This window comes from Triticum aestivum, chromosome 1D (assembly GCF_018294505.1).
Source record: "Triticum aestivum cultivar Chinese Spring chromosome 1D, IWGSC CS RefSeq v2.1, whole genome shotgun sequence".
Taxonomy (NCBI): domain Eukaryota; kingdom Viridiplantae; phylum Streptophyta; class Magnoliopsida; order Poales; family Poaceae; genus Triticum; species Triticum aestivum.
In genome coordinates, this window is record NC_057796.1 from 188,587,154 (window position 1) to 188,596,692 (window position 9,539).

At 42.4% G+C, this 9,539-nt stretch overlaps 1 pseudogene; it reads right to left on the reverse strand.

Moving 5' to 3' along the window:
- Positions 1-1,865: 1,865 nt before the first annotated feature.
- Positions 1,866-5,539, reverse strand: LOC123180907 (ATP synthase subunit alpha, mitochondrial-like; annotated as a pseudogene).
- Between the last annotated feature and the right edge of the window lie 4,000 nt (positions 5,540-9,539).

The window sequence follows — 9,539 nt, forward strand, 5'->3', positions numbered from 1 at the left end:
GCCCCCCGTCTATCTATTAGCCGTCTATCTATTAGACCTATCTAGAAGTAGAAGTTCGTTGCATTCCCGGAGATGTAGAATCGAGTGTTTAGCTTACCGGGCATTGTGCTAAGTTTGCATCCGAATCAAAATCTGGCACTACTACTCAAACACGAAAGCTAGGGAAGGGAATAGAAGGGCGGGTAGATCAATGTGATGATAGCACCACGCCAGGCACCGAAGACGAAAGCGAAACATCGTCGGTAACACTATATGTTGTAGTCTCGCATTATCCACTGGATCCGCGGCTAACCATATATAATGCTCAATGCTATGCAAAAGCAATAAAGGGGAGATTGTCTTCTAACTAACTATATAAGTAATTTATATAACTAGATGATTCTCGTTCAAAAGATTCTTCCCATTATCATTATATAGAGAGGCGGAGGCGCGTAGCAATAAAAAAGCTTGCTTGTTGGGCTGATGAGGTTCGAGAAAGACTGTGAAGTGAAGATGCGCCATTACCGAAACCATTTCTTTGCTTTGGGCGAAGTTCCTTTATAGGGAGCTCACTTCCTTGCTTGGTTGGTTGGTTGAACTTGCTTTTTAGGTGCGGTGCATGCGGGTCTAGTTTCATTTATGAGTGCTGCGTATATTTCCGTTAGTAATGGTTTTGAGCTTGGGAAGAAGGGATATGGGTATGGCATCATCCCAGATTTGATCTAAGGCTAGTTCCGTGTGTGCAACTACTATCTTATCTCAATATCAGGCTAAGGCTTGGCCAAGTGCTCTAGAGGTTTTCCTTATTGTCCTGGTTCTTACCTCAACAGGGCAGGTGAGATATTTATTTAAGGAGGTACGTTCTATTTCTTTTCCTTTGCTGATTCCTCTCAATGAAATTTGCCATGTTGCACTAAGTTACTTACGGATGTATGCATGCAGTCCGGGAACACTTTGGGGTGAACACCTATCCGAACAAGTAGGGTCAATAGTTCAGCATTTAGTCTATAGAGTGCTTTTTGTACTTCTCCCAATAGTATTTATCAAAATCAATCGCAAGTTGAGAAGCGGCTTCTGAAGGGGTGCGGAATGCTTTTTTTCCTAGAGTAGTTATAAGGCGATTTATTTCCACCAAATCCTCCTGAGTAGCCGACGAAAACTTTAAATCCCTTTTTAACTCATCAAATATCCTTTGCTGTGGGGCTTTTTTGCCATATTGGCTCAGAAACCCCTGGATTTGGTCCTCCACAATCGGTTTTGTGGGAGCCTCTGTTACTGAACTTGATGCATCATCTCTGTCATTACCAGGAGAGCATTCTGCCATATCAGAGCAGAGTAACCAGAGCGGTATCGCTAATAGAGTTGCACTGAAAAAAGGGGCACGGCGGGAGAAGTACCATACAAGGGAACAAAAAACAAACAAAAAGAACAAAGAGGCCCAAAAGATCTTCCAAGTTCGCGTTAAAAAAAAGAACCATGAAAAAGAAATTTCCCAAAAACTTTAATAAAAAGGAATTCGAGCCGTGTCATTAGTAAATATAACATTATAAATTTCCCATCTTTTTTAGCTCTGCTCCCGATAAAAGAAAGGGAGACTGATCTTGACGTCGGTGTTGGTTTTTCCAACGGAACGAATATTTTAAGAACGTACCTTCACATGACTTTTTATGCGATCGGAAAACGAATGAGATCAGAAAGGCCGTCATTGGGGCAAACAATGCAATAGCTTTGGTGAGAGCAAAGCCCTAAATGGCATAACCAAATGATTGTTTAGCCAATGATGGATTTCGCGCCACGGAATGAATCAAAGAATTGAGGACATTTCCAATACCGACAGCAGCTCCAGCACCTATTGATTTATCACCTTCTAACATCTCGAGTCGAGAAAACACTTTTCTTGTCACGTTTTTCCTTCGCTGTTCTTTCTTGGATTTCTTGTTGATGATTCGAAGTACTTGGGCCTGCACCTCCATAATTTTCAAATATTGGGTTATGCGGACCACTAATTTGATACATATTATCACAATTTGCAAGGCTTGTCACATATTAAAGAAAATGAGCTGTGGATTGAAAATCATCAGGTATAGGTAATCATCAGGTATAGGTATAGGTAGGGGGTCCGTCAACCCTTGTGGGGCTGGGTGGGGTATCCTGAACTACTGGAGCAGCTCCCCCTTGTGGCTGGGGTAGACTCTCAGCAGCTTGGTTTACGCATGGCACGAAAATCTATCTTTAATAATTATGTGCAAAAAGTCCAAAATAGCCTATTGGGGTTCAGTTGGCGAGAAAAGCCTTCTTCCTACATCTGCGAGTAAGGGGCAACCTTTTTTATTAATTCACAGGTAAGGCAAAGTGCTTTCTTTTAAAGAAGCATCTGGTTCCATCTTTCTTTCGTTAGTTAAGCCACCTTTTTCTAAGAAGGATTTTTGTAATTCAGGATTAATAGTACTTAGAATGGCTTTTTCATATTGAGAAATTATGTCTAGTTGCATTCGATCACAGAAGCCGTTGACAGCAGCATAAATCACAACAATTTGTTTTTCAATTGGAAGTGGTTCATATTGTGGTTGTTTGGGCACTTCTGTAAGCCTTGCACCTCTATTGAGTAATGCCTGAGTCGCAGCATCAAGATCTGACCCAAATTGAGCGAAGGCGGCCACTTGTTTCATAGCTTTCAACTGAGCGGCAGACCCGACGCGACTGACGGATAAGCCAACGTTAATAGCTGGTCTAATTCCGGGATAAAAGAGCTCTATTTCCAAACAGATTTGTCCATCTGTAATGGAGATCACATTGGTGGGGATATAGGCCGATACGTCTCCAGCTTGTGTTTCAATCACAGGTAACGCAGTCGAGCTACCTGCACCTGTCTGGTCCGATCGTTTAGCGGCTCTTTCTAAGAGACGGGAATGTAAATAGAAAACATCCCCTGGGAAAGCCTCACGGCCTGGTGGTCGGCGTAACAATAATGACATATGTCGATATGCCACCGCCTGTTTACTTAGATCATCATATATAATTAATGTGTGCATTCCATTATCGCGGAAATATTCCCCCATGGCACACCCTGAATATGGGGCCAGAAATTGTAGAGGAGCAGGATCCAAAGCGGTGGCTGCTACAAGAATGGAATATTCCAAAGCATTCGCTTCTGAAAGAATTTGAACTAATTGTGCCACAGTCGAGCGTTTTTGTCCAATCGCAACATAGACACAATACAATGTCTCACTCTCATTTGTGCCCCTTGAGTTCATTTGCTTTTGGTTTAATATAGTATCGATAGCTATTGCAGTTTTTCCAGTTTGTCTATCCCCGATTATAAGTTCTCGTTGACCACGGCCTATAGGAACCAGGCTATCCACTGCTTTTAAGCCTGTTTGCATGGGTTCGTGCACAGCTTACGTTCAATAATCCCTGGGGCTTTCACTTCAACACGTCTTCGTTCGTGATCGCTTAGAGCCCCTTTTCCATCAATAGGTACTCCCAAGGCGTCGACCACACGGCCTAACATGGCCTTTCCCGCAGGAACATCCACAATAGATCCAGTGCGCTTGACAAGATCTCCTTCTTTAATAGCGGTATCACTACCAAAGATAACAATACCTACATTCTCATTCTCAAGATTTAAGGCGATTCCTTTCACACCGCTGGCAAATTCTGAAGGAAATATGCCCTAGAGGCAATAATAAAGTTATTATTTATTTCCTTATATCATGATAAATGTTTATTATTCATGCTAGCATTGTATTAACTGGAAACTTGATACATGTGTGAATACATAGACAAACAGAGTGTCACTAGTATGCCTCTACTTGACTAGCTCGTTGATCAAAGATGGTTATGTTTCCTAGCCATAGACATGAGTTGTCATTTGATTAACGGGATCACATCATTAGGAGAATGATGTGATTGACTTGACCCATTCCGTTAGCTTAGCACTCGATCGTTTTAGTATGTTGCTATTGCTTTCTTCATGACTTATACATGTTCCTATGACTATGAGATTATGCAACTCCCGTTTACCGGAGGAACACTTTGTGTGCTACCAAACATCACAACGTAACTGGGTGATTATAAAGGTGCTCTACAGGTGTCTCCGAAGGTACTTGTTGGGTTGGCGTATTTCGAGATTAGGATTTGTCACTCCGATTGTCGGAGAGGTATCTCTGGGCCCTCTCGGTAATGCACATCACTTAAGCCTTGCAAGTATTGCAACAAATAAGTTTGTTACGAGATGATGTATTACGGAATGAGTAAAGAGACTTGCCGGAAACGAGATTGAACAGTATTTAGATACCGACGATCGAATCTCGGGCAAGTAACATACCGATGACAAAGGGAACAACGTATGCTGTTATGCGGTCTGACCGATAAAGATCTTCGTAGAATATGTGGGAGCCAATATGAGCATCCAGGTTCCGCTATTGGTTATTGAGCGAAGACGTGTCTCGGTCATGTCTACATAGTTCTCGAACCCGTAGGGTCCGCACGCTTAAAGTTAGATGACGGATATATTATGAGTTTATGTGTTTTGATGTACCGAAGGAGTTCGGAGTCCCGGATGAGATCAGGGACTTGACGAGGAGTCTCGAAATGGTCGAGACGTAAAGATTGATATATTGGACGACTATATTCGGACATCGGAAAGGTTCCGAGTGATTCGGGTATTTTTCGGAGTACCGGAGAGTTACAGGAATTCGTATTGGGCCTTAATGGGCCATACGGGAAAGGAGAGAAAGGCCCAAAAGGGTGGCCGCACCCCTCCCCATGGACTAGTCCGAATTGGACTAGGGAGGGGGGGCGCCCCCTTCCTTCTTTCTCCTTCTCCCTTCCCTTTTCCTACTCCAACAAGGAAAGGAGGAGTCCTACTCCCGGTGGGAGTAGGACTCCCCCCTTGGCGCGCCCTCCTCCTAGGCCGGCCGCCTCCCCCCTTGATCCTTTATATACGGGGGCAGGGGGGCACCCCATAGACACAACAATTGATCATTGATCTCTTAGCCGTGTGCGGTGCCCCCCTCCACCATATTACACCTTGATAATATCGTAGCGGTGCTTAGGCGAAGCCCTGCGTCGGTAGAACATCATCATTGTCACCACGCCGTCGTGCTGACAAAACTCTCCCTCAACACTCGGCTAGATCGGAGTTCGAGGGACGTCATCGACCTGAACGTGTGCTGAACTCGGAGGTGCCGTGCGTTCGGTACTTTATCGGTTGGATCGTGAAAATGTACGACTACATCAACCGCGTTGTGTTAACGCTTCCGCTTTCGGTCTACGAGGGTACGTGGACAACACTCTCCCCTCTCGTTGCTATGCATCACCATGATCCTGCGTGTGCGTAGGAATTTTTTTGAAATTACTACGTTCCCCAACAAATTCCACCATTTCTCCTGCTTGAATCTCGTTCAATCCATAAACACGTGCAATCCCATCTCCAACTGAGACCACCCGACCGATCTCATCCACTTGAAAATTCGTGTAAAAGTTGGTCATTCTACTTTCTAATAGAGTCGTGAGTTCCGCGGCTCTGGGTGAGAATTCCATACTTTAACAAATTAGATGGATGATATTTTGAAGGGAGAAATCCGCTTTCAAGAAAAAGATCTTTACTTCACACAATCTCGATTTGAATTACCATTTGGTTAACTAGGCATCTCGGACAAAGACAATAACAAGAAGAGATGGGAAGACCCTTCGCGGTCCTGCTCCCTGGTCTCTACCTTGCTTACCGCCCGTCGTAGGGGCCAACGTACCCATACCGAAAACGATTTACTCTTTTTATGGGCGCTTTCGACTAGGCCCTTGTTAAGGAATCGACCCAAACAAGACCGAGATTCCCGCGAGAATTGCTACGCTGCCTACAGTGAAATTGCAAGAATCACTTTATACGCTATTTCGAAATCGAATGAATTGAGCAACTATATTTCCCCAGGTTTCCATTGGAAAAGGGGCTTTTTTTGTATGCAAGTGATGATCGATTGGCGGAGAAGCCGCTCCCGTGTGGGGTGGCCGTGAGAATGATTCCGAGTCTTCCTGACCAGACCCATGTGGAACTTGTAAATAAATAGGTTTGTAAGTGCCTAGCTGAGTAATTTGATAAGTACCTTTGCTAATAATCCAAAACCTTTCATCTTCTCTTTCTAGATATAACAGCCTACCCATATTGATAGTGGAATTATTGATCTCCTCTTTCGGATAGCCCATTTTGAATAAGTGTTATGGTAAGGGCTTGACCTACCAGTTGAATGGAATCTACCGTTCTTTATGCTCTCGCTAGCTTTGATCTAGTTTGTACCAGTAATCAAACCCAGAATCTCATTTCCCATTGCTTTCATCGCATAGAGCCAGATGCCGCATCCACATGCCTATTTAGTAAGTGGGGTGTATCCTTGGTGACACTTGAGAAATAATCCTATACTTCCAATAACCCACTACTTCCTCCACGGATGGTACATGGCAGGCATCTGCCGGAACTAGAGGCGAGCACTTTTCAATCAATTACGAGAGGCATTCGCTTCTCTGATCTTTAATAAGCGAAGCAACGAGCCTAGTAGGGGAAATACCTTCCTCAGGAATGTCATCAAAGCCAGGTTCTCCAATCATAAATGGGAATATTCCATGGCACAAGGGTTGTTTTTAGGTGCTGTCCTCGGCAGACCACCACAAAAGGTCCGAATCAGGCGAAACTTCTTTTGGTGCCAGCGAGAAGTAGTAACAAGAACTCCTCCTCTGTTCAATATCAGCCTGGTTTAGGTCTAGGTCATAATGAATTTTCTGATACCTTCCTTCGTCCATAGATCAGCATTATGCTTCTGTCCCGTGATGAAGAAGGATAGAAGAATGGTAAGATAGGATCGTATTAGTGAGCCGTGGGAAAAGTGTTTTTTCATACCTTGATTGGACCCACCCAAAAGCAACAGGAATCCCTTTCTCCTCCTATAAGGAAATCTCGTCGTTTCACTCTTCTTCAAGTACCATCGGATTAGTCAACTCAAATGCTGAGGGATTACTATAGAACCAAGGCGGCTTTGAGGCTGGCTCCACTCTCCAAATAGAGCAGTTACTTCGTTGACGACAAGAACCCCATTTCCACTAGCCAAAGAGCAATTCATTTCTTCGACTCGATGCCTCCTCATTTGCTCCCATTCCCATATTAATAAAAGAATTAGGGAAATGCGAGGGAAAAGAATGCCAAAAGCATTTAGACATTTGACTAGGATTCGTTCTAGCTCGGATGGCGAGGGATTGCTATAACTATTTTGAGAAGCATTAATGAGATCTCTTTTTTTCACAAAGTGATATGGAAAATCATGCGGAAGAACCTATATGTAAAAATAATTCCAGATTTCCATCATACATTACCAAACTTCCAAATAAGAATAAGCTAAAAATGGATAAATACCTTAAGGAACTGGAAGCAGACCCTGATTTTAAAGGGTAACCTCCTAAACCATCAGTATTCCTTGTAGGTGACATTGAAACCATTCCCTTGTTGGATCGGAACTATGTTCCCGCAGAGATAATAGAATCCAAAATCTTCCCCGCCACCATGCTTATGTAGCCGCCTTTATGACTGTCAATTTAGACAAGAAACTATCAAAGATTTATATTAATCATTATAGTTCCCATGAATACATAAATACACACCCATCATTTTATGATCGAAGTGATTGTGTACTCCAAGCATTCATAAATGGAATACTTTCTGTTGTAAGCAAACAAAGAAAGTCACTAATTATTTACTTTCATAACATGAGTCGATTCGATGGTATTCTGATGACCCAACATCTTAGTAAGTTTCACCCCGACTTGAAAGTGGATATTGTAATGCGAAATGGTATTATGTACGAGGTTGCTGTTTCTAGACGTGTTCAGGACGGTAGGAATAAATCACGTCTCCTTTTCAAAATGCGGTGTTCGTTGTTGATTCTCCCTGATTCGTTAGCAAACTTAGCTAAAAAATTGTGTTAGGAATAAGAAAGCGATGTCGGCGGAAGAAATACGAAGAAACCTATCACACTTTTGTAGTATAGACGCGGTGCACCTGATTTTATAGGCATCAGAATGGGTTTATCTTGGAAGATCTTGACTTCTCCGTGCCTTCTACCTCCGACACATCATATCTCCTATGCCGACCTCGTACTTTTGATCACTTCTTCCTTACGAATTGTGTCTATTTAAGCTTTTTCTCGATTGATATTCATTTTTTCATCTATCTCATGAAATTTCCCTTCTATTAAGCGATAAAGAGCAATTGACGAAGTCAGCAGGAAGTCCATCAGATGACGGTATGGATCAAAGGAATCCTCCTATCTTCAACTGAACACCCTTTTACTGGGATTTCGCATTCCTATTCCGATTGGCAGAAGCCTTTCTTTCTGTTTGTGCCGCCCTATGGCGATTTCTTACTCAACGTTTGCACTTTCTTACCAACTCTTGTACAAGTTAGGTTTAGCGTTGTTCTGACGATTAAGATTTCTCTGTTTGACGGTTTTTACCTTCAACAACCTTTGTTGCATCACTTCTCGATAGCTTTAGTGCTCGGAGAGTAAGCATAGCATATTGTCAGCTAGTTATTTATTTATAGCAAACAGCTAGTAGGTCAAGCCGGAGCCTTCACTCACTCAGCTTGGGTCAGCCATGCTTCCTTATTAAAAAAACTTTGAGATTCGAAAAATCTATTCTACTCTTTTTAATGGTGAATTATTTGTGTGCCAAATTTATGTTGATGATATCATATTTGGTTCGACTAACCCACTTTTTAGTGAAAAGTTTGAAAGGCTAATATCGAAGAAGTTTGAGATGTCTATGATGTGTGAACTCAAGTTCTTTCTTGGTTTGCAAATCAAGCAAACTAAGGAAGGTACCTTTGTTTCTTAAACAAAGTATACCAAGGACTTATTCAAGAAGTTCAACATGCAAGAAAGCAAAGGTATGAAAACACCCATGCCTACTATTGGACATCTTGACTTGACTAAGGATGGCAAACCGGTTGACCAAAAGGTTTATCGCTCTATGATTGGTTCATTGTTATATCTATGTGCCTCCCGTCCTGATATTATGCTAAGTGTGTGCATGTGTGCACGATATCAAGCGGCCCCTAAAGAATGTCATCTTAAGGCTATGAAAAGGATAGTGATATACTTAATTCACACACCAAACATTGGAATTTGGTATCCTAAGAGGTCTTCCTTTGATCTTGTTGGCTACTCCGATTCGGACTATGCTGAAGACAAGGTTGATAGAAAGTCCACTTCGGGTACTTGTCAATTGCTTGGTAGATCTCTTGTGTCTTGGTCCTCCAAGAAAGAAAACTCGGTATCCTTATCCACCGCCAAAGCGGAATACATTGTCGCCGGTTCATGTTGTTCTCAATTACTTTGGATGACCCAAATTATTAAAGATTATGCAATGTATGTGAATCATGTTCCATTGCTTTGTGATAATGAAAGTGCTCTTAATATTGCTCACAATCCCGTGCAACTTTCTCGAACTAAGCATATTTAAGTTCGTCAGCATTTCATTCGGGATCATGTTGCTAAAGAAGACATTGATCTTAA